Genomic DNA, 25,061 nt, shown 5'->3' with positions numbered 1-25,061 from the left:
TGAGGAGCATCAGGCCAAGAGCGGGATCAGGCCGATCCCATCGGTAATTGCGGCGTCTGTTCGAATCTCCGCGAGGCTGGAAATCACGCTGGGCCGGGCTCGGAGCTGCGGGCGGCTGATCACATCGGACGGGGATCAAAGAGGCTCAGCTCACGGCTTTAGCGCCGCTCGTCCCAGCCGGCGCTGCCCCGGGATGCTCCTGGGAAGCTCCGAGGGAGCGTGGGAGCGAGCATCCCTCAGCGGGGCGATGCCTGGGGGGACAGCCAGCCCGGAGCCCCCCGGGCACGGCGCCTGGATGGTGGGTCAGCCGCCCCGACAGCCCCACCAACCCCCGTGTGCACCCCAAAACCATCAGCGTTATGGGGTGAGCGTGGGGAGCTGGAGCAGGCTACTAGGGGAGAAGCTCTTGGGGGCTCGGAGCGATGCAGGGATGGGTGCAGGGAGGGGCTCCGCACGGATGCCCGGCTCCAGCCCTCCGGCCGGCGGAGCAGCAGCGGGGAGGGATGCGCCGGGACTGGCCGGGTGGCTCCCGGGAGGGAGTTGAACGAGTAATTAGAGCAGGAGGCTGTGAGTCAGCAAACGATGCGTAACCTCGGCGAGGCTGACAATGAGGCAAAAGATGGCAGTTTCGACCGAGAGCGCCGGCTGAAAGGGCACATTTAGATATGCAAAAAGCAGCAACTCCTGACAATCCCAGGGCTGCGACCCGCCCGGCAATCCGTGCGGCTCCGGAGCCGCCGTCTGCCGCCGAGCTCTCCACGCCTTCCTCCAAAATCATTGTGAATAGAGACACGGGTGGGCGCAGAGCCAACCCCACGGAGGGAGGTCGTGGGGATCGCTCCCAAAAAACCAGCGGTCAGGGACAAACCCCGGGCAGCCTGGACAGTGGGATACAAGCAGCCTCGGCAGCTGACCTTGCTCCGGGTGCCCCGGGGAGAAGCAGCCACGGCGCACTCCGGGATGGATGTTAAGGTTTGGCTTGGAAGCAAAGCCCAGCGTCGCCCCGTTTTGGGGGCTGCATCAGGGCTGCAGGCAGGTACAGCCGCCCTCGGCGAGAAGAGTTTAATTAACCCCGGAAAGCGATCGTTAAACGGCCGGCCCGGGTAATCGATGCGGGAGGGGCAGCTCTGTGCCCAGGGACCATCTGCCAGGGGAGCGAGGGCGGCTCCGTCCCCCGGCCCCCGCCCTGCCGGGAAGCGGCCGCCGGGGCAGCTGCTTCGGGGGCCCGATCCCGAGCTGAACCCCGGCCAAGCCATCCCGGGGGGATGGGAGCCGCCCCTCGCCTCAACCCTCGCTTCCCGTAAAGCCCCGGGGCCCAGAGGCACGTGATTTCCGACACGGCACAACCCCCCGAGCCCACCGGAGGGTCCCCCCGCAGCCAGGCATCCCCCCGCCCCCGGCAGGATGTGGCTGAAGCGAAGCTGCCCGGGGATGTGGCCAAGCACCCTTCTCCCTCACTGCTGTTTTCACCCTCGAGATGAGTTTGTGGCAGAATCAGCCTTGAGGGCTCCGGGGGTTTGTGGCTTTCAGAGCACCCAGCCCCCTGCACGCCTATGGCCGCATTCCCGAGCGAATTCTCAGAGGGATGCTCCCGCATCCCGGCATCACCCAGGATACCTCATCCTGCCCTGGGGCGCTCTGTCCCTTCCCACTCCGCAGCACCCGCAGGCCTGTCTCCAGCCCTGAATTTCTCCTTATTTCCACCCAATAAATGATGGTGGGTGCTCAGGGGCAGTAAGGCTGGGTGTGGTGCATCTGCTCCCGAGGGGCGCAGGAGCGACTCCCCACTACAGGCACCGACTCCAGGGGATGACACTTGGAGAAACCAGTGTCCCCAGTGACCCTCTGCTATGAGACCTTCTGCCATCATCACACCCTGACCAGCTCCCAGGATCAACACATTCTGGGAAGCCTGTGGGGCCACGGCACTGGCATGACCCTGTTGGGTGCTGCAGACCCTGGGCTTCGAGCCACAGGCATCCTCCTCCTGGTCTGGATCTGTCCCACTGAGGGGAGAGCTGCAGCCCCAGGAAGAAAGGAGCCCAAGGGTGCTTCCAGAGGAAGTGCTGGCACAAGGAACAAGCCCTGGGACACAGCATGGCCGGGAGACCAGGAAAAAGCCCTGTCCCATCCTCTTGCCTTGCCTGGGGCAGTGGGGATGGTGCAGCTCCTGCTGGCCCAGGCACGGGCAGGGTGTCAGGCGGGTCGCCAAGCCAGGGGCCAGCAGGGTTCAAGGTGACCTGCAAAGCTCAGGGTGGGCTCATGCCCTCCTTGCCCCACGGATGGAGACATCTTGGGTTCCTCCTCACCTGCAGACGCCAGGGAAGGGGACCGTGGCTCTCCCCACTCCCATGGCAGCAGCGCAGCTGGCAGGGGACAGTGCCCCTGCACCCACCCACGCCCTCCCTCACACACTGGTGCCAGTTTGAGGGCCACCCTGCTCCAGGCAGGTAGATTCAATTTCTGGTTGCCAGCACCTTTGGAGAGCAGGCTGAGGTTCCAGCAGAGTTGGCTGTGTGAGGGTTTGCCAGGTCACCCAGCACACCTGAGTTCCCAGGGGAACACTCAGGGATGCTCCTGGTAGCCCAGCACTGCCCAGGGTACCAGCCACAGGACATGGGAATGAGATGACCCTTCCCTTCCCCACCTGTCTGGGCAGGGATGCCCATGGCAGCCCAGTGGGAGAGCAGCTGGAACACTCTGGGCAGGAGGCAGCAGGGAGACCCCTGAAAAGGAAGAGGGATGATCTGCTTCCACTGCAGGAGGGAAACAGGCAGGGGAGGGCTGGGATGGGCCCACAACTTGGCAGAGCAAGGGGACCTAGAGCCAGCTTTGCCTGATACTGCCCATCCAGAGCGGGGATGTCTGTCCCAGATCCCTGTCCCTGCTCTGTGCTGAGCACAGGGAGCAAATAGAGCAGGAACAACCCTGTGCCCTGGCACTGCCACCCCCCAGTATGGGGCATGAGACAGGATCACACCCACAGTGGGGTGCCCCCCAGCCCTCTCAGGAAGGATCCAGCCCCCCAAACTGGAGCCCAGGCCCAGAACAGCACTTAAACCACACCCCAAACCACTGCTCAACCTGTGAGGCAGTACTCAGCCCCCTGAAATGGTGCTTGGTGACCAAAGTGGCCCTCAGCTTCCCATCAAGCCAGGGCTCATCCCCCGAGCCAGCACTGAACCCCTGAGTGGGTGCTGAGCACCTCAGAGGGGTGTTTGACCCCTGAGATGGTGCTCAGCCCTCCAGAACAGTGCCTGACCCCAAGACAGTGCTCAGCCCCATGAAGCAGCCACTGAGATGCTGCCCAGACCCCAAAGTGAAGTTCAGGCCCCAAAGCAGTGCTGGAGCCTCAAGCTGGTTCAGTCTCCTAAAATGCTGTTTGACTCTCATGCTGCTGCTCAGCCTCCCAAAACACCAAACCCCCAAATCAGTGCTTGACCCCCAAGCCAGAACAATGCCTGACCACCAAACCAGTTGCCAGCTCCCCAAAACAGTGCTCAGCCCCTTGACGTAGTGCTCAACACCCCAAAATGCTGCTTAACCCCCAAGCCAGTGCTCAGCCCCCAAAAAGCCTTATCCCAAAGGAGGGGTCAGCCACTCCATGGTCCTCCCCAGGCACAGCCATTCCAGTTTCCTCCCAGTACACCTACTGGTCACATGGACCCTCAGAATGGCCAGACAGCCCCGAGGGGGTTTTCCCAAATTCCTCTGCCCCTTCATCAGCAGAAGGACACAGGAGCAGCATGGCAGGGAAGCCATCCCTCCCCAACACCCTGGCTGTGGGAAGGGACATGTTCCTCACTCTGTGTCCTGGGGGGCAGCCCCCTGACCTCTTTCCCATCATTTCCCAGGGGAGCATCACCAGTGGGACAGACAAGATTCCCAGAGCTCTGCTGGGAGCCTCCCTGGCTCGGGAGCCATGGAGGGTGGGGGTCCTGGACAAAGTAAAGAATATCAGGCACCAGGTCCATGGTTATCCCGGGAGGTGGCTGGATGGTTTGTGGGATGCAGACCAGGGACCAGGGGTGGGATGAGGGCACACCCAGTCTCTAATGGAGGGGGCTGCTGGCTGTGGGGACACTGCCAGGGGCCTTTCCAGCCCTGTCCATCGGGATGAGCTGCTGAACCACCCCCACAGCCCAGTGCCAGCTATTCCCAGGATCAGCCTGGCAGTGTTATGGGTATGGCTGAACCCCAAAGCACCAACCACAGGCAGCCTGGGGACCCCCAGGGACTGGCCACCGGCCCCCAGCTCCCCCAATCCCCCAGATTCCCCTTTGCCCCCAGGTTTGGCACCTCCAGACCCCAGACACAGCCCCCATCCCTGCCCCAATCTCACATCCCCCTGCCCCTAATCGAACTGCCTGCCGCACAGACTCATCCCAGTTTAATCTTCACGGTGCATCAGGCATCGGGGAAAAAACACAACGATTTTCCTCTTTTTTTTTTTTTTTTTTTTTTTTTTTTTTTTTTTTTTTTTGGGTCTTAATCTTTACCTGGGGTCAGATTTACCAATCCTCCCGCTAATCCCCCAACGCCTTCGCAAGGCAAATGGCCCCTCCTCCACCAGCCCCGCGGAGTGAGTCCAGGGAGCACCCATAGCCCCAGGGTGCCTCGGGATTAGCGCTCCAGGTGACTCCAGTTTTTCCCGACGAGGTGGCAATACGTGTTTTTAAAGGCTTTTTTTATTTAAGGAATGTGAATGTGAGGATGGGGGGAAGGAGATCACTCGGTAGTGGGGAGATAGGGGCAAAGCCTGGGAGTCTTGGCTCCACTGGCAGGCTCAGATTTGGGGGAAATACTCGGGGAAGGGATGAGAAACCACTTCTTAGAGATGATTCCATGCCATTCCCTGCCTCAGTGTGTAGAGATGAAGGGTCAGCCCTCCTCCCGGGGTTCCGATGGCAGCAGCTGCCCCTGAACAACCTCCAGGTCATCCCGGTGGGGCAGGACTGGGAATCACCCCGGATGGGAGAGTTTGGGGGCTGCAGATGTGGGGACAAGAGTTCCTATGGATGTGAGGGTTCTGGGATCCCTGTGGATGGGGGACACGGGGCTCTGCAGAAGGGGGCAGGGAGAGCAGGGGGCTTTGTGCATGGGGGGTCTGCAGAGAGGGGCAACAGGGATCTGCAAAAGGGGGGACGGGGGGCCCTGCAGAGAGGGAGCTTTGAAATGAAGGGACGGGGTTCCCAGCAGAACAGGGGGACAGGGACGCCTGAGGCAGGAGGGAACGTGGGGCTTTGAAGAGCGGGGCACAGGAGTTCCTAAAGAAGTGGGGACAGGGCTCCCTATTGATGAAGAGATGGAGGGCTCTGTAAAAGGGGGACGGGGGCTTTGCAGATGAGGAGGGGACAAGTACGACAGGGTTCCCTGCAGAAGAAGGGGACAGGAGCCCTGGCAGATTGAGAGGGACAGAGAGGGGTCCCTGCAGAAGGACAGATCAGAGATCCTTGCAGATGCGGGGGACAAGGGTCTTGCAGACAGGAGGGGGACAGAGGTGCCTGCAGGTAGGGGAGACAGAGATCCCTACAAATCCGCCCTTCCCACCGAGCTCCCGCTGTGCCCCTCGCACCGGGGCTGTGGCTCGGTGCGGCGAGGCTGCCGGCAGCCGTGGCTCGGTGCACCGGGGCTGAGCGCACGGCCGTGGCTCGGTGCGGCGGGGCTGAGCGCACGGCCGTGGCTCGGTGCACCGGGGCTGCCGGCAGCCTGCCCGGCCCCGAGCCCGCGGGCAGCTCGGTCCGAGCTAACCGGTTCTGGCAGCGCGGCCCCGCCGCGACACCGCGCAGGCTCCGGCACCGCGCCGCGCCGGGCCGGGATTCGCAATCTGTCCTGATGCATTACAGCGCAAACGCCCCGCGTCCAGCTACCAGCCTGTGCCCGGCTGTGCCAGGCCGTGGCACCCCCTCCCCGGGGCCAGCTGTCCCCAAGGGCGCCCAGAGCCACCATCGTCATCATCTTCATCCTCCACGCTTATTTCCCACCCCACAGCCCCGGTTTTAAATAGCGGAATGGAGAGATGGTGCCCGGCTCCTGCTGTCACCGTGGTGAGGCAGGGGACACTAGGGACATCAAGAGTGGAGGGTCCCCCAGCAGTGCTGGCAGCAGCCTGGCAGCATGGGTGACAGTGGAGCCCCTTCCAGCAGGCAGCACGCTGTGCCAGCCCAGGGCGTGGAGGGAGCGGGGAGAAACAGACAGGCACGGATGGACAGATGGATGGGATGCTCTGCTTGCCATCCCAGGGACAGAGGGATGGGACCCCGAGGTGAGTGCCATGGCAGCCCTGCAAGGTCCACGCTGGAGAGCCAGGCTCAGAAGGGCTGCAGCCCCCTTGGACAGCACCCATGCTGTGGGGATACCAGGGTCCCCCCCTCCTCTTCACCCATACTTGCACTGCACCCCTCCAAGCTCACTCCCTACACTGGGTACTTCCCATGGACGCAGGTGGGAAAGGTGGGGAGGGACAGCCCAGCCTGGCACTCTCAGTTCAGTGTCCAGCCAGCACCTACCACCCCACATCTCCCACCCTGATGCCTTTCAGATTCCCTCAGACTCCCCAAGAGCACTGTCACGTGTGCCATGGGACCCTCTCCAGGTCCTGGAAGGGACTGAGTCCTCTGTGGGAGCATTGGGCACCTGGGGGTGCACCCCAAACCCCAAACCCCAAACCCCCGGCGCTCGCTCGCCCCGCACCCACACACGCAGCGATGCTCCCAAATCGTTCAAGAGCCCCACAGCCACCCGGTGGCCGGGAGGACACGCGGATTCCCCAGGCAGGCAGGATGGGCTCGGCCGGAACGGGCAAACAGCAGCGGGATGCCCGCGGGAGGAGGGAGCGGCGGCAGCCGGCTGCAATAGCAGCGTGAAGGAACGGCTCTTGTGCTCTGGCCGGAGCCAGCTAACGAGGCCATTTTTGAAATGCCTCGCATACCTCCGGTCATCAGATTAGTGAGATGCAGAAGGTAAAGCAGAGGGCAAGAGGAGCGCTCCCGGCTCCCAGGCAGCGCTCCCGGCCGCGGGAAGTGGGGGAGAAGTCCCCGGCTGGCAGCGGGGCACAGGCTGCCGGTGGCACGGGCACCCAGCAGTGATGGGCGCTGGCATCCGCCTCCCGCTGGGATCCACCAGGGCACGGTGCGGGAGGGAAAGGTGGGAAGGATAACCTAACCTGCTGCCATGTCCTGGCCACCAGCCACTGCACCTCCCCAGGGCCTGGGTGAGGCCTGGACCTGCTGAAAAACCTCTCAGCATTTGACAGGGGCTTAGAGGAAAGTCAGAGAGAGACTTTTCACCAGGGTCTGTCGTGACAGGACAAGGGGTGAGGGATTTAAACTAAAAGAGGAAAGTTTGGGTATTAGGAAGAATTCTTCCCTGTGAGGGTGGGCAGGCCCTGGCTCAGGCTGTCCAGAGAAGCTGTGGCTGCCCCATCCCTGGAAGTGCTCAGTGCCAGGTAGGACAGGGCTTGGAGGAACCTGCTCTAGTGGAAGGTGTCTCTGCCCAGCGACCTTTAAGGTCTCTTCCTGCCCAAACTGTTCTTGGAGTCTACAGAAGGAGCAAGATCCCACAGAGCCCCCAAGCATCATCTGTGGGATGATCACCTGCCCTTCCCAAGGCATCAGATCTGCTTGGGCATGAATGGTCCTCCCTGGCCCTGCTCCAGGTCCAGAAGTAGCAGGAGAGCAGGAAGCTGCCTCTGAGCAGCAAGTGGGTGCAGAGGAATAAGAGCTCTTATACAGGGTAAGAGCACCTGGATCTGCCAACACTTGGGACCCTTCAGGGTTGGGATGTTCAATTGAGAATGTCTCAGCTTTCAGGATCTGGGCTTGGATCTGGACCCCTAAATCCCATCTCTGAGGGAGAGAAAGAGGCACAAAGGCCACAAGGGCAAGTCCTAGCAAAGAGAAGTGAGAACCAATGACACCAAGACCCTTGGGGACACCAAGAGAGACCCCAGAGGCTGAGTGGACAGAGCTGCGTTGCTTGGCTGGGCACAGACAACTCCACATGGAACAGTGTGGGAGATAGATATTGCCCAGATATCCCCACAGACAGCTGGAGCACAGACATGGACTCAAGGCAGATTTGCAAAGGCAAAACCAAAATATCCATCAAACAAGGGCTGCTTCCAACCACAGTCAACCACCCACAAACCAGGAGGTGACCAGGGACAGCAGCACCAGAGCAGGCCAGAGGGGAACATGCCCAATCTCATCACAGCTGAGCACAAACCCAGTCCCCATTCCGGCAGGCACCATTCCCAGGGAGCTCAGCACGTGCTCAGCCAATGTATGCCAGGGTTAGCCAAGGGTCCCATGGGTGGCAGCACCCACCAGAGCTCACTGGAGTCACTCACAAGGCCGGGACAGCACTGCTCCCAGCCCTGCCACCACCCAGGGGACAATCAGACCCTGGGGATGAAGCCCATCTCAGAAGTGACCCAGAAATGATAGAGTACATCTCACCCCATGGGCAGGTCCCAGCCATCACCCACTGTGTCCCCTCTGAAACACCACAGGGCTGGCACAGGGCAGGGCCAGTGATCCCAGCCCTTTTCCAGCTCCCACCTCTCGGAGCTGGGAGGGTGGAGATGGAAAAGCACATCCTGCTTGGAAAATCAGAAAACAGCTTTTCTTTTTTTCATTCTTTGCCACCGCTTCCAGGGTCACGGCCGACACACATCCTCCCATGCCCGGGCCACCACCCTGCCAGCATCTCTGCGGGGAGGTGATGCACCCCCATCCTGCCAGCACAAAGGATGTCCCAGCTCAGGGGATGGAGGATGCTCTGCTGCTAGTGACACTGCTCCAGGACAAGGACATCGAGCCAGACCCACACATCCCAAGGCGAGCTGACAGCCTGGGAGCCATTAGCCCAGTCCCTCTTCCATGCCATAACCATGGATGGTGGAAACCAGGGACACCAAGGCAGCCACTGGAAAACCTTCTGACCTCAAAAATCCTTTTATCCACATAATCACAGGCTGCCACCCATGTGCAGCACAGGCTGTCATCTCGGACCATCAACACACTCCACCTGCCTGCAAGCCGTGGGAAAAGGCAAGCAGGGATGAAATCACTCTAAAGATACCAGGGACCAGCACCCCAAAAGGAGAGACTACAGGGTGGGCACATCACCAGAATGAGATGCTGACAGACCCCAAAGCTTTTTCACTGTGGGTGTCAGGTGCCTGAGGGCCCGAGGCCAGGGTAAACGTGTCCTTTGCACTTTCCCAAAGGCAAAGGGACCCACAGGTTGCCTCAGCCACTCACTGGGGTCACATTGTTCTGCTGCCTGCTGTCCCTGGAGCTCTCCCGGGGCTCCAGCCCCATGTCCCAAGGGATACAGGACATGGGTAGGGATGCAGGCTGCTCCTCACCCACATGTCCTGATGCTTCCCAGTGGGCTCCTCAGGATGGCAAGTCCCAGCCTCCCCACCAGGACATGTCCCTCTGCTGAAGGTGAAGGCAGCTGCAGAACTGATCCCCACAACGAAGCCACTGCTGAGCAGCAGGAAGTTCACATTTCCCCCACTCCAGCCTGGAGGTTGTGGCCATCTCTGGAGGTTGTTTCTCCTCCAGCCACCCCTCTGCCCACATGCTTCTTCCCTCCTGCCTCTTCCACACCACTGCTCCCTGCACCAAATCTCAGAATGGTTTGGGTTGGAAGTGACCTTAAAGCTCCTCTCCTTTCAATCCCCTGCCATGGCAGGCACACCTTCCACTAGCCCAGGCTGCTCCAAGCCTGGCCTTGGACACTTCCAGGGATGGGGCAGGCACAGCTTCTCTGGGCACCCTGTGCCAGGGCCTCACCACCCTCAGTGTAAAACATTTCTTTCCAATGTACAGGTTAACCCTGACCTGTTACAGTTTAAAACTCTCACCCCTTGTCCTGTCACTCCAGGTCCTTGTCCAAAGTCCCTCTTCAGCTCTCTTGAAACTCCTTTGAGCACTGGAAGGAGCTTTAAGGTCTCCCTGTAGGCTTCTCTATGCCAGGCTGAACATCCCCAGCCTGTCTCCAGAGCAGAGGGGCTCCAGCCCTTGGACCTTCTCCGTGGCATCCTCTGGACCTGCTCCAACAGGCCCCACATCTGTCTGTGCTGAGGATGCCACAGCTGGATGTGGTGCCCCAAGGGGGTCTCCCCAGAGCAGAGCAGAGGGGGAACACCCCCTCCTCACCCCACTGCCCGTGGTGCAGCCCAGGACACACTCACCTTTCTGGTCTGCCAGTGCACAGCGCTGGCTGATGTCCCCTCTGTCACCCAGCAGCACCCCCAGTCATTTTCTGCAGGGCTGCTCCCAGCCCATCCATTCCCCCAGCGGTACCAGGGCTGGGACTGTCCCCACACAGCTACAACATCTTGCACTTGGCATGGCTGAACCTCCCACCTTCCTCTTCCCCCATCACAGCCACACACCATCCACTGCCAGCATCCCCATCCTTTCCCAAGCCACCACGGCCCATCCATTCTCCTGTCCCCAACTGGGTGGGGGGCCAGCCTCTACCTGGGGCAGTGGCTCCCATCCTCCTCCCCAACCTGGATGAATTTCAAGAGCACCAATCCCTTTGGGGACACCCACGCTCCATGCCTGGGCTCTGTGCAGAGAGGTGGCAGCAAGGGGCAGCAGTGACAATTGGGAGTCCCACAAGACCCCCCATGCTCCCAGGAGTCAAAGCTGAGTCAGGGGAAAAGGAAGGGGAAAGGAGAAAAAAATAAAAAGAAAGAAACAAGGCTTTTGAGTGCAATATTTTAGTTGAGCACCAGAGCATGAGTAAAGGAGGGAGCTTTTCGTGGTCTGGTGAGTTTAAGCTATGAGCTGAAAGTTTAACTATTAATACACTTAATCAAGAGGTTGTTCCTACAGCCAAGATTTGGGAAAACAAAACAGGGAGGCAGGAGAACGGTGGCATCGCTGTGGCCACCCTGGAGAATGTCCCTGCTGGGGGAGGTGGAGGGTCCAGGACCAGCTGGGGCTGGATCCAACCTCGGCCAAGCCTTGCATGGACGCACCAGGAGGTGCCAGGTGCTGGCTGCCAGGGCCAAGCAGCCCGGATCCAGCTGTCACAGGAGATTTGTCAGAGGGGACAGTTTTGGAGAGAGGCTGTCACCCCCAAACCCTGCAGCACCCGCAGGTCACAGACACCAGTACCTGCACTGCTGCCACCTGCCTGGAAAGGTCCTGGTGCCACCAGGGGATGCCGGCGGCTGAGGGACACGCAGGGTCGGGGCTCCCCAAAACACCTCCCACACCTCCACGGCGTCTCCTCCGGCACGAACCTCTGCCGCAGGGGTTTGAGGAGGGACAGGCTGCCCTGTGGGGTGCAGCTCCTGTCCCCTGCCCAGCCAGCCCGGAGCGCGGGAGGTGCGGGCAGTGCCTGGCAGCGCGGCGCCGGCTGCCCGCATCCCCACCACAAAATCCATGTCAAGGACGCCTCGGCCGGCTCCAGCCTCTTCCCACCGAGGCGGCGGGGGGAGGACACGGCGACATTCGTGACGCCCGGCACAACCCCCCCCCCACCCCCCGCCCGCACCTCCCGCCAGGCAAGCAGCCCCCCCCGACCCTGCCCCCGGGGCACCGAGCCCCGAACGGCGCCGGGACCAACTTCTGAGCGGCACCGGCGGGTCCTTTGTTACTTTGCTTTTGTTGTCACACGCCGGCGCGTCCCCGTCCCCATCGTCCCGTCACCGTGTCCCCCCCACACCCCTCCCACAGCCCCCCCGGGCGGCGTCCCCGAGGTCAGGGCGCGACATCTGCCAGCGCGCCGGGGCGACGCCGCTACCGGCACCGGGGAGGGGGCGCAGCGCCGGGGGCATCTCCGGGGGCATCTCCGGGGTACCCCGCGCGGGGACACTCGGGGTGACACCGCCGCCGATGGCGATGCGCTGCGGCGGCCCCGCGGGGGCCGCTGGAGGAGCCGTTTCCCCAAAGCTGCTCCCGCTGGGAACGCGAAGGACGGACGGACAGACGGAGGGACGGAGCGAGGTTTCCATGCCTACCAGCGCTCCCGCGGAGCGGGACCTCGGGGAGAGTCACCCCCCGCCCTCTCCCAACCGAGCCCCCTCGCCTCGGCCCCGCCGGGGGATGCAGCGCAGCCCGCGGGCAGCAGCGCGGCCGGGGAACGCCGGGGCCGGGGCGGGCGGGGAGGCCGGAGGGGTCCCCGTCCCCCCGCAGCCCCAGGTGCGGCCCCGCCGCCGGGCTGGGGGCCGGGGGGCGCGGACAAAGCGGCACAAAGGGGCCGCTGACACAGCAGGGCCCGTTTCCAGAGAAACAAAACTTCCGCCGGCCCCGGCTCCGCGCCCCAGGTAGCCGGGATGGGCATCCCCCCACGCCCCCCTCAAAGCCGGCCTCAGCCGCCCTCCCGCAGCACGGCATCCCTCATCCTTCCCCCGGCCCCCCGGCACGGAGCGGCGGGGGGTGAAGGCTGCCCGGCCGGGTCAGCGCACACGCGGGGCCGTTACCGCAGGATGTGTGCGCAGCTTTGTTTGTGCGTGGGATGCACCCCCCCCCCCCATGGCCATCCCACCCTCTAACCCCCCATGCCGCCCCCCCATCCTCCTCTCCCCAATCAATCATCCCAGCGAAGAATAACCCGACCCGAAGCAGCCCCGGCCACGCAGGAAGGACGCTGCCGGCTGCGGGATGCGGTGGAAAAAAAAAAAAAATAGGAATAATAAAATAGAAATAAAAGGGAAAAAAATAAAACAACAACAAGAAAATACCCCACACCTCCGTGGGGCGCACGGGGCCGCGGTTCGGAGGAGTTTGAGGCCGTAATTCCCAAATTCGGGTACAATCCACAGCCCCCACGGTGGTTTTGGGGCTGGTGGCACCCACGCCGGTGCGAACGAGGGATGTTCCACGGCGCGATCGCGGCGGCTCGATGGGTGTCGGGGCGCGTGGGGTACCGTCCCCGCCGCGGGTGGGGGGAGCAGGGGGTTGGGGAATCCCGTCTGACGGCGAAGCGGGGCGGGGGGGTTCGCTGGGAACGGGGGGGTGATAAAGTTGGGCGAGTTGTCGCACATGGCTGGGCGATGGCGAGCGGCGCCGCTCCCGCGGCCACCCCGCGCCCGGGCACCGGTGGCGGAGCCAAACTGCCGCGGGAGCCCGGCGCACCCCGGGGAGGCGGCAGCGACCCACGCGCGGACAGCGGGGCCGGGGGGGGTTCCCCACGCCAGCCCCGCCGCGGGTGGCACCGCCGGCCCCGCTGCCCACCGCCTCCCGCCGGCGCCGCCGCCCCCGCCGCCCCCCGGCCCCGCCGCCACCATTGTCACCCGGGAAACCACCGGGCGCTGCCGCGGCGGTCCGGGGCGGCGGGGGGAGACGTGGGGGGCTCACTCCGTCCCTCGCCACGGCTCCCAGCGCATCCCCGCCGGGCTGCGGGTACCGGCAGCGGGGTTCGGTCGCACCGAGAAAAACTTTGCTCGTTACCCCGACGTTCCCCCCGTCCCCTCCCATCCCCGGGAAGCGGCGGGGCCGCTCGGGCGCCGCGCAGGCAGCACCGGCCGGGCCCGACGCGGGCAGGCGGGCAGGCGGCCAGCTCCGGCCCCGCCGCCGCCGCGGGCAGCCCGGGCACGGCGCCGGGCAGCGGGGCGAGCCGCGGATCCCCCCGCCAAACTTTTTCTTCTCCACCACCTCCCCTTTCTCCAACGGCCCCCCGACACCCCCCGCCCCAACTCCACCGCCGGAGCGCCCCGGGGGCCGGCACCGACCGGCGGTCCGGGAGCCGCCGCGCTGCGGGCAGCGCCGCCGGGAGCGGCGGGGGCTGCCCGGGCGCCGGGAAGGGGGCAGGAGGGGAAGGGAGCGGGGTGGGGAGGGGAGGTCAGCACCTGCCCGGGGCCGGGGCCGGGGCCGGGGAGCCGAGGCGGGCTCGGTGCCTCGCCGCCGCCGCACACCCACCTCCACATCGCCGCTCGCTCTGGGAGTGCGCAGCCCCCGCTCCGCGCTGCACGGCGCTGCCGCCGCCGCCGCCGCTGCCCGCGGCTGCCGGCAAAACCCGGACCGGACCGGGCCGAGCGCCCCGCGCCGCCGGACACCGCCACACGCCGCGACACGCCGCGACACGACACGCCGCGCGCGCCCCCCGCCGCCCCGCCCGCACCGCCACCGCCACCCCCGCCCCGCTCGCCCGACCCCCGGCGCCGAGCGGCTACACCCATCCCCGGCGGCCCCGCCGCCCCCACGGGTGTCACCCCGCTGCGCCGTGTGACAGCGGCCCCGCGCGTGGGGACAGAGTGTGACCCTCGTGTCCCACCCACCCCCACCGGCTTTATCCCGCTGTGACCCCCGTGTCTCATTTACCCGCCCCTGTCACGGGTGTAGCCGCGGCGTGCCTGCCCGCCCCCGTGTCCCAGCTGCCCCCATGGGTGTCACCGTGGTGTGTCCCCTCGTGTCCCGCATGCCCTCATGGGTGTCACTGTGCCGTGCCGTCCGTGGGCCGTACACCCCACACGGGTGTTGCTGCGGTGTGTCGCCCTTCGTGTCCCAGCTGCCTCCCCCCCCGCCACCCCCCCGCGAGTGTCACCGTGGTGTCCCAACCCCTCGTGTCACACACGGATGGGATTTGAGTGTGTCCCCCCGTGTCCCATCCACCTCCACGGATGCCATCCTGTTCGCCACCTGTGCCCCACAGGTTTCACCCCACTGTGCACCCCGCGTCCCAGCCGCACCCGTGGGTGCCAGCATGATGTCCCCTCACCCACGTCCCCTCCACCTTAGCGTGCCCCCCCTCATCCCCACCGATCCCCAGCGGGATGTCACCATCCTCTCCCTGCGGTGTCACCCAACTGCGCCTCCCCCGCCCCGCTGCTCCCCGAGGGGTGACAGCCCCATGTGCACCCCCATCCCCAGAATGTTCCTCATCCCTCTGTGGGGCGCACATCCCTCACTCCATTCCCCCCTGCATGTGCTGCACCCCCTGTCCCCAGCGTGGGGTGTGCCCCTGCAGCTCCCCCATCCCCTCTGGGGTGCCAGTCCCTCTGCTCTCCCTTCCGTGGGGTGTCCACAGAGCGTTCCCATCTCTCTGTCCCCCCGTGGGGTGCAGTGGCAGAAGGTCCCAGAAGAAAGAGTCACCCGCAGGGAGCCGAGAGCAGCGGAGGGGACCGAGGGGTGCAGAGCCCCCATCCCACCGCGCCCCGGCGCACGGGAAGGATGGCTCTGGGGAGGAGCCCCAGCCCGAGCCCCGGAGCCCCAGGCTTGCTGCCGCCACCGGGAGGGACCTCACGGTCTCACAGCGGGACATCGCTGAAATCCCCCTGAATAAACAGCAAATAATCGATGGTCCGATAAATCAGCTGGAGGGAGGGGACAAATCCCGAGGTTTGGCCCCGCGGCGGAGGAGGGGGGGGGGGGGATAACACTCTTGGCCCAGAAGTTTCCTGCTCAACTTTTTGCCAGAATTTTTTGCTGCTGAGGGGGAGAGTTGTTGTTGGGTTTGGGGTTTTTTTTCTCCCCTTGGAGTTGTGGGCAATGAAATATTGGAAGTTAAAAAAAAAAAAAAAAATCCTTATATCCCCACTCCTCAGCCGAGAGCAGCTTTCCAGGGACAAACAGCCCAAAAAAAACCCACCACCCCCAATTCCTGCAGCCTTTTCAGTTGCCAGCAAAATACCCAAACCCTCTCAAAAGCAGAAACCCTGACAAAAATGAAACTGGGTTTGTGTTGCCGTTGATTTTTTTTTTTTTTTCACAGGAATGCAAAATCTCTTCCCACCCCGCTCCCGCCTCGAAATGAAACAAAAAAATCTGCGATGGGGCGGGGGGTGGGGGGCGAGCGGCGCGATGCGCTGTTTGTATTTGATCCACGTCTCGTTAATTATGCGCCTCTCGCAGATTTAGCCACTGGGATTTGCAACCGCGGGTGCTGTGACGATGCTCCAGCTTCCCAAAAAATCTCCCTCCCGGCTGGCAGCGATGGGGGAGCGCGGTCCCATCCTCCTGAGCACCCTTTCAGCTCCTCTGCTGGCCCTCTCACTGTGTTCCCAGCCTGCCTCCCTCCAAAATTCAGCCACTCAGCACCCCCAAAAAAGGAGCAGAGGAGCCTCGTGCCTGGCACACGGGATGCGGGTGGCACTGGTGGCACAGGAGAAGGGACAGCATCCCACCAGCCCCACTCCAGGTGACACTGCCCAACACACAGCACCATCTCACCCACGTGGGCTTCACCAAGAGCATTTTCTTTGCCCCTTTTTGGCTATTTCTAAGGATCCCTGATGGGTGTTGATGTCCCCTTTGCCAAGGCAGGGCTTGTGGCAGTGGCACCTGGAGTTTGCCACCCATTGAAGGTCCCCAAACGCAGCAGCATTTCACTTCTCAGAGTGTCTGGAAAACTTACATGTGGGCAAATCACCTTTACTGAGGTCTGGAATCCTCGAAGAGAAAGGAAACTGAGGCACAAAGCCAAGCTGGGACTTGGTGACAGTGACAGCAGCAAAGCTGTGGCTTCAGCCCAGTGCCCCCCAGCAAACCTCCAGGCTCCCTGCATTCCCACCTCCCAGTCCTCATCTCCAGCCACAGGGAGCCCCCCAAATCCACAGGAGGGTCCCCCAGTGCTCCCAGACAGGCAGGTCCCCACAGCACGGGGACAAGGGGTGCAGTCCCTGAGCCTCCAGTCTGCTCCTGCAGCCTTTGCCAATGGCATGCTGGGCTGTGGGGACAGGAGGATGAGGATGGAGGGCAGAGGGGACAGAGATGGAGGGCAAGGGGGACAGTGGTGGAGAGTGAGTGGGCCAGAGATGGAGGACGATGAGGATGAGGATGACAAGCAAATGGGACAGGAAGGGAGGGTGACAGGACAGGATGGAGAATGATGAGGCCAGGGCTGGGAGGCAAGTGGGACAAGGGCGAGCAGAATAGGGGCAGGGATGAGGGGCACATGGGACAGGGGTGAAGGGACAGAGAGGAGAATGAAGGTGCCAGGGATGGAGGGCACAGGGAAAGATGGGACAGAAGATGTGGACAGATGGCAAGGGGACAGGGCAGAAACCCATCAGCAAACAGCAGCACTGCCTCTGCTGCCTGCCAGAGCCAGGGACAAAATCCCCCTCGTCAATGCCGGGCTTCGGGCTCTGGCAGTGGGGTCTGCACTGCCCTCCCCAGCTGGGGAACAAACCCAGGAGCTCTGCCCAGCTCCAGGAGAAGAGCCAGGAATAACTGAGGGTGGCACATGGAGGTGTTACAGAGCAGCCTGACCCTGCAGTGGTGACAGGGGGGGTCATGCAGGTCCATGTCCCCCTCCCCAGGGTGGCAGTGGGATGCCATGAGACAGTGGCTGGAGGTCTGCCAGGATTGTGTGACTGGGACACGCATCCCAACAGTCTCCAGAGCACAAACACACCTCCAAAATTCCCGACCCCAAATTCCTGCAGCCCAGCCACTACCATTCAAGTGGGTTACAGAGCTGGCACTGCCTTGTCACCTCCTCCGTGCAGGGTGCTGGGTGGCTCTTGGTGGTGGGGACCCAAATCCAGCCAGATGCTGTGTCAGGAGCCCCAGAACTTGGTGACATCCCTGATTTTGGGGAGGGTGCTGGATGGGAGACCCCAGCTCCTCCAGGCACTATGCTGGGAGACACCCCCCAAATCTGGCGAGCTGGGGTCAGACTGGTACCAACCCCTTGGCCGTGCTGGTGCTGGAAAGCAGCGCTGCTTTTTGGGTGAGACCTAGAGAGTGGGTCATGGTGACCCACCATTATGCTCAGCTGGCGGCTGCAGCACCAGAGGGCTCTGTCTGCGTCCAGCCAAGCCCGGGGGACACCGCCGCCCCTCGTTCCGGGCTGGAGGGCCGCGGGGGTCCCCGCCTTGCTGGGTACACAGCCCCCGAGCCCCAGGACGGACGGGGGTCCCGCGGGCAGCACGCACCCCCCGCCGGCCCCCGCTGCCCCTTGCCTGCGGTGTGCAGGGTTAATTTTTAACCCCGGCTGTCTCCCGCATGGCAGAGCCGCTCACCGGGACACGCCGCAGCCCCGCGGGGACCTGGAGCCGGGGGGTGACACGGGCCCCCGCTGCCCACGGGGTGGCTGGGCGGTCCCCGTCCCTCGTGGGAGCCCAGCGTGGCTGCCTGGGCTCCAGGAGGCGGCCGCGGGTGCGGGGCAGGCGCCAGGCACCCGCCTTTGTGACCGGGGGGTCCGGGGTGTCCCCCCGGCTCCCGTGCAGACGGCAGCGGCTGCTGCTGCCCGGGAATGTCCTGGCAGGAGGGACCCGGGCCTCAAAGCAAACAGACGCCGCGGCGGCGGCTGGGAGAAGGGCAGGAAGCCGGCTTCGCTCTGCCCTCTCCCCCAGGCACAGGCAGCGAGGGGGGAGCGCGCCGTGCACAGCCGCGGGCACTGGCCGGCATCCCCCAGCCCGCAGGAAGGCAGCACACACCGACCCCCTCCCAGAGCGGCCCTCCCGGGGGCTGCGGAGCTGCTCACACCGTGCCAAGGGTGTCCCGGCTTTGCCAGGGGGAGGGAGAGCGGGCACGGGGGTCCGTGCCGGAGGGGCGGGTGGGCTGCAGCCACAGTCCCGCCTACGTGCCAGGCAGCGGGAGAACCACGAGGACACTCGAGCTGCAGCGTTTCCACCTCCGGGGACCCTGGCAGGCGTTGGGAATTTTTTTTTTTTTTTTTTTTTTTTTTTAGCCGGGGATTCGCCTGGAATTCAGACGCCCACGTGGTCCAAAATAGCCTGGCTCCAACATCCGGAGCGCCCTGCAAAAGCCATCTGCCTGCGCAGGCAGGGCGGGCAGCCCGCGGCTGGGGCACGCTCCCGTCCCAGCCCTTCCCCTCCCGGGGCTGCTGTGGGCACAGAAGCCGTGCCCAAGCCGGACGGAGGGACTGGCAAGTGCTGTGGTGCATGGCCAGGCAGGGGACACCGGTCCTGCTCACATTAACACCGGGGTTTTCCCAGTGCCTGCAGAATTTTGGCTGTGGGAGGACAACAGTGACATGAAAACAGCCATCCTCAGACCGGAGAATGTTGCCCTTCAGATGAGAGCTGAAATGCAGAGCTTGCCAGGCTCCAGGGGGGAATTGTAATTACTCCTGCTCCACCCATGTTCTCCCACATTTCATCCCCTGGCCAGCCTTGGTGGTGTCATCTCAAATCCACCCCCAGCCCCTGGTGGGACACGATCCTTCAGCGCCTGGGATGGGAGGATACCTGCCCAATGGTCCCTCCTCCTGAGCCCTCCCCACCAGGACAGCAGAGCCAGATGGGACTTCCCAAACCTCTCCTGCCTGTCCACACAAGCAAGGAGACAGGTCAGAGCAACCCTGGTTTTAAAAACAGACGTGCCAGTTACATGATTTCCATTGAAAATATCAAAGTTCCTTATGGGAAGAGCTAATTTGGGCACACAAGTCAGGAGCCCTGGAGAAATGATGGTAAAAACTGTGCTGGCCTCCTCCTGGCCACTGTGGCAGCCTGCTCATTGCCTCCTGCCCAGCACTCCACCCCCATGCTCCTGCACCAGGTGTTGCATGCACAGCCTCGCTGGCAGCAGGGATTGGGGATCCTGAGGACGATGCTGAGAGCTACCTGAGCTCGTCTGTGTTTTATGGAGGGCTGTGGAGAAGCCTGTAGTGTAAAATCTGTCTGATGGCTGAGTGCTGTGGGCACAGGAGGAGGAAGTGATGCCCTGTGGCCTCCCGTGGTCATGAGGCCTCTGAGAACAAGCACGTGCTTGGTCCCTCCCCTGTGAGATCCCACCTGGATGCATTTCCCTCCATTCCACATCCTCTCTTCCCATCAACACCACTGCAGCTGAGCCTTGACCAGGATATTGTGGAGGTGAACCATGCTCACCTTGTCTTGCAGGAAGGACTTTGGCATTGGAACAGGAATGCCTTGGGATGTGGTGGAGTTGCCATCCCTGGAAGTGTTAAAAGACAAGTGGGTGTGGCACTTGAAGACACGGTAAACACAGTGGTGTTGGGCTAATGGTAGGACTTGGTGTCCTTAGAGGGCTTTTCCAGCCTGCAGGATTCTGTGATTCTGTGACTCAAAGGCTGCCATCTCTGTTCTCCTGGTCTCCTTTGCCCAGCTCCACCACCCTGAGAAGAAATCACCCTCTGGCTTTCACAGGCTGGGGCAGTGCCCAGAGCCCAGCTCTTCCTCTCTGCCCATAACTGATGGCAGCAGCAGCACTGATGGGTGCTGGGAAGGGGCTGACAGGCCTGACTGTGGGTGTGAGAAGCTGTCTCCCCCCTCAGTCACTGACCACCACCCACCGTGTCAGCCCTGCGCTGATCTGAAGTCTGCAATGGATTGTGAGGTGTCGAAAGGCTCAGCTCTGTCCAGGCCACTCTTCCTCCTGAGAGGAGCTTTGGAGCCGAGCAACAGCAGGATGTGTCTCACATCACATCTGTAACCACCTGAAACCTCCAAGATCTCTCTCCTCGCTTTATCTTCAAGGGACCCTTCACCAGAGAGTTCAGCTGCCAGGGCAGCACCCAGTCCTTGGGTGCGCTGAGGTGTGCGAGGGTCCCGTCCAGGTCCTCTGGGACACACCCCGTGCAGCCAGCCGAGGGGCAGGAGCACAGGGCTGCACCCACCCACTGCTCCTGCCAGCAGAGAAGCCACTTTTCCCCAGGAAGCCCTCTGGAACCTGGCTGGGGATGGGCCAGCGGCCCTTCCCCCTGCCCTATCCCACTGCTGGCTCTCCTTGGGAAAGCTTCCCTGCACTCACCACGCTCCTGGGACACTTCCACAGCCCCCCAGGGACGTGTGGCATCGACAGAACTGCTGCGTGGAGAAGAGTTAGGCCTGAGCTCTGACGTGTAGCTCCATTTCTTCCGGGGCAAACACAACCAAAGTAATCACGGCAAAGAGCCAGCCTGGAGTTGGATGGGAACAGACCACCATCTCCTTACCTAGGAAGACCAACTGGACTTGTCAAGAGGAAAGAAATTCATCTACATCTCACACATATGGTCTCATCCTAATGGATATGTATGAGCATAAGGGAAGAAGAATAACCTTCTGGTTAGGCTAAGGGCTTGGCAGTTGAGATTTCGCGATGCTATTCTCAGCGCTGTCCACACCTTGCTCCGAAGCCTTAGAAAACTCTTTATCCCTCCTCAGGCCTCACGTTCCCATCTGGAAACGGGGCCCACACCTATTTTGTGCTCGTTGCAAAGGGGCGAGGAGGGACGCTGGGGATGCAGCTCCCTCCTCGAGCGGCTCTTGTTTTGAGCTAAGGAGAGCAGGCAGGAGAGACGGGAAGAATGAAGAGCCACGAGGCATCTCTGGGAAAGCTCCAGCGCTGCTGAAGGCTGCCTGGAAAATTCCAACTTCAGTGGAAAGAGGGAAAATGGTCTTTTCCCAGCACTCTGGGGCAGCACAGCTCATCACCTTGGATAACCCAGAGCAAGCTGGAGCTATCAGAGCGTGTTTTCATCCTCGTGACCCAGCCCAGACGCTTCCTGGGCTCGACGTCTTCCAGTAGGGATACACGGATGGGCACTGCCCAAGCTGGAGGGACTGCCCAGAGGCCCCTGCCAGGCTGCCAGCCTGGCAGGAGTCAGTGGGCTGTGGTGGGCAGATGTCACCTGGCAGCAATCCTGCTCCAGGAGGATGGTGCTCAACACTGGGACTAGCAGTGGCCAGTGGCCTTGCCTGAGGGACTCCAGGGGGTGAGGTGATCCATGGAAGAAGGTGTTCTCAGAGCCTGGAGGTGCTCCAGGAAATGAGGTGCCCTAGATGACCCCAAGGGATGAGGTGCTCCAGGTGCCCAGGGATGATCCACAGGATGAGGCTCTCCAAGTGCCTCGAAGCTCCCCACAGGCTGAGATGCTTCAGAGGCTCACAGCACTTAGCCAGGCTGGAACTGGGAGATGTCACCACCTTTCCAGAGGTGGACAAGGTGTCTCCCCATCAATTGCCCAATTGCTGGGAATCTCAGAGTCTAGCTTGCCCATGCTGGACAGAATCACCCATCTCCAGCCCAGCATGGGGGTCACCCCAGTGTCCCTGCCCCAGCTTTCCCAGCCCTGGGATTGCCACAGATCTGTGGGTGTACCACATTCTGTGGGTGTCCCGTTCATCCTGCCTCCTCCAGCTCCCCAACCCAGCACTGGCTGGGACCCTGTTCCCTGGATGGATGCCAGCACGGATTCCCTCCTCCATCTCCTCCTCCTCCCTCAGGGCATTCTGCAGGAGCCCCAGCCCTGCAAGGAGAGCACAGAGCAGCCAGAGCAGCTGTAAATCCTTCCCTGCAGCCCAGGGCTCTGCCAAGCTCTCCCTTCCACCCAAATTTATGGAAAAGCAGGTCCCTGCCAGCGACGCACAGCACAATTGTGAGGTGGAACAGGCAGTGCTCGCCAGCTGCAGCCAGGGCTCCTGCAGCCTTTTTCTTCCTCTTCCTCAGGCTGTCACCCTCGGTGGCCTGGGGATAGGCACATCCCTGCACAGACAAAGCAGCCCCAGCACAGTTTGTCCCTCCCCCTGTCACACTCCCCAGCCTGAGCCCCCGGGGAGCGCCCCAAACCTCGGGTAGGAGCTCGAGACCCTCTATGGACAGGCAGAGCCGAGCCCAAAGTCCCCCTTGTGCCACCCCTTCCCCTGGTGCCCCTGGTGCTGGCAGGGGCGTGAGCCCAGCTGTGGGTGGAGAGGATGAAGGGTTCAGGGAGGGAGACAAGAGCCAGAAGCTGAGCATCACCGGAGATGCTTCCCAAGTGGCAAAGGTCAGCCATGTGCCAGCCCCTTCCTCCGCTGCCACGGCAGAGGTGGTGCTGACAGTAGACCCGAGCATTTGCATTTCCTGATGGCTGTGTGCTGAAATTTGCAGTTTTAATGGTGCATTAATGCTGGCTCCTGCATTTCATTACTTCTGAGAGCGAGAAAAGGCACAGAGTGAAAATAAAAATTCCCCCCCAGTTCAGCCAGGCCAGCCTGGCCTCTGAGTGCTGGCTCCCACCAGCCTCCCTTGCACACAGCCATGAGCTGGGCCCAGCTGTGACACAGAGCCACAGAAACCCCAGCAAAAAACACCTTTCCTTCACTTATCCCTATCCATGGGATCTCCCTTCCCAGGTACAGAGGTGATCAGAACCCCCCCAGACACAAACCCAGGTGTCTGCCCAGGATCTCCCCACAAATACAGGGATGATTTGGAGAGGTGACTTGGTGGCCACTTTGCTGTTTCTTGTGCTGTCTGCACAGGTCAGGGAATTCAGTCTGCTTTTTGCCCAAATCAGACTTGGCTGCTGCTTCTTTACTGCATCCTGGACACAAATTTTTGGGCCTGAGCTTAAGCATGAAGCACTTGGAAACCTGGCCTGGAAGCACAGGGAAGAGGGGAGCCAGGACTTGCCCAGGGGAGGCAGAGGGAGCACACACAGCACGAGCACGAGTGCTGGGGGTGTCTGGAAGGAGGGAACCTCGGAGATCTCATTGTGGGCAAAAGCAAAGCTTGCTGCTGGCCACACTCCGTGCAATGGGCTTTTTGGGATGAGTTTTGGGGTGTCCAGCACACCAATGACTCTGTATCCCTCCTGTTGAGCTCTGATTCAGGGCCACTCATGACAAGAAAGACATTGAGGGGCTGGAGTGTATCCAGAGAAGGGATCAGAGCTGGGGAAAGCTCTGGAGCACAAGATGAGGAGCAGCTGGAGGAACTGGGAGGCTCAGCCTGGAGAAAAGGAGGCTCAGGGGGGACCTTCTCCCTCTCCACGAGTCCCTGACAGGAGGGTGCAACCCTCCTGAGGCCCTGCTCGGCTGGCAATGGGATAAGAGTAAATGGCCTCAAGTTGTGTTGAGGGAAGTTTAGATTGGATATTAAGGAAAAATTCTTCACAAAGGGGGTTGTCAGGCATTGGAACAGGCTGCCTAGGGAAGTGATACAATCACTGTCCCTGGAAATGTTCAAAAGCCATGTGGATGTGGCACTTGGGGACACAGGACAGTAGTGGACTTGGCAGTGCTGGGTTAATGGCTGGACTCAGTGACTCTAGGGGGCTTTTCCAGCCTTAGTCATTCCATGATTCCCTGTGTCCAAGCCTGATCCAAGGGCACGTGGGTGAAGTTGAACATGGAACACCCAGGGATTATCATGGCATCTCCTGTGGCCTTCGGAGCAGTGTGTCCCTTCCCACTGTCCCCTGAGGACTCCATCAGCAGGGTGAGGTGCGTCCCCATCCTCTCCCGTGTTTGAGCCTGCAAAGGTCCCAGCTGTCAGCACTGGGCCCGAGTGGGGGATTAGGCTGAGTGAATGTCAAACCCCAACCCCAAACCCCATCCCTTGCACAATGTGAAGGTGACCCCATCAACTCTGTCCCCAAGCCAGGGAAGGCTTTCACCGTCCCCGTGGGTGGATCAATGGGGATCCCTTCTCGCATCCATCTGCACCACAGGGTGGCTTTCCTGCTGTCCATGCTGGAGTCCCTGCTCGCTGTCCCAGGCCTGGTTTCCATCAGCAGGGCCATCCAGCAGCTGGGTTGCGGCAGCGCCCCGCTGCCCAGGCGGGCCTGCCCTGCCTTTCCTGGCCATAAAACCAACAGGGCAGTGGAAATATTTCGGAAACACCTTTTACAGTTCTCTCAGCAGGGCTGCAGTTAACCCCTAAAGGGGCTGGCTGCCATCAGGAAAAACAATTTCATTCCAGCCAAATTATTTCACAGGAAAAAGCTGATTTTGGTGCCGTTTTTACCGCCAATGACTTCAGCACCGTCCCTTCGGACTCTGCCACCTTTTCCTGTTCTCATGTTCTGCAGTGACCTGGAGCTGTGGCATTCTCCAGATCAAACGTTTTCCCTCACTCCACATTGAGCAGATTCAGTTCCTCGGGGTGTCTCTGCTGAGCTGCCCTGGTTTGTGGGGCTGTGCTGCTGCTCCATCGCAGCTCAGGTTGGGGATTGCTGCTGAAACCCAGCCCTGCAGCCACCCTCCAGCTATTTTCAAAGGCACCTACAGAGCATTAGGTCACAGAGACCGAAATAGCAGATTCTGCTCCGAATCAGGGGGATGAGCACATCTTGTCCAGCCTCTGCCCAGGTCCCAAGCATCTCCCAGCCCAGAGCCCTGTCACAGCTCCAGCGGGAACACCCCGAGGGTGCCAGTGCCATGGGGTGGCTCATGGAATTTCTCACTTTCA

General features: G+C 62.0%; 1 protein-coding gene across 2 annotated transcripts in view; it reads right to left on the bottom strand.

Annotated features, from left to right (window-relative positions):
• The window catches only part of CXXC5 (CXXC finger protein 5), a 35,678-nt gene extending 21,669 nt beyond the window's left edge, over positions 1-14,009 (bottom strand). For both annotated transcript variants that reach the window (XM_021531865.2, XM_021531866.2), the window contains exon 1: positions 13,893-14,009. The gene's annotated coding sequence lies outside the window, so the exon portion shown is untranslated. The remainder of the gene's footprint in view (positions 1-13,892) is intronic.
• Positions 14,010-25,061: the final 11,052 nt, after the last annotated feature.

Source organism: Lonchura striata, chromosome 15, assembly GCF_046129695.1.
Source record: "Lonchura striata isolate bLonStr1 chromosome 15, bLonStr1.mat, whole genome shotgun sequence".
NCBI classification, from domain to species: domain Eukaryota; kingdom Metazoa; phylum Chordata; class Aves; order Passeriformes; family Estrildidae; genus Lonchura; species Lonchura striata.
The sequence above is the reverse complement of the archived record's forward strand: the minus strand, read 5'-3'. Positions and strand labels throughout refer to the sequence as shown.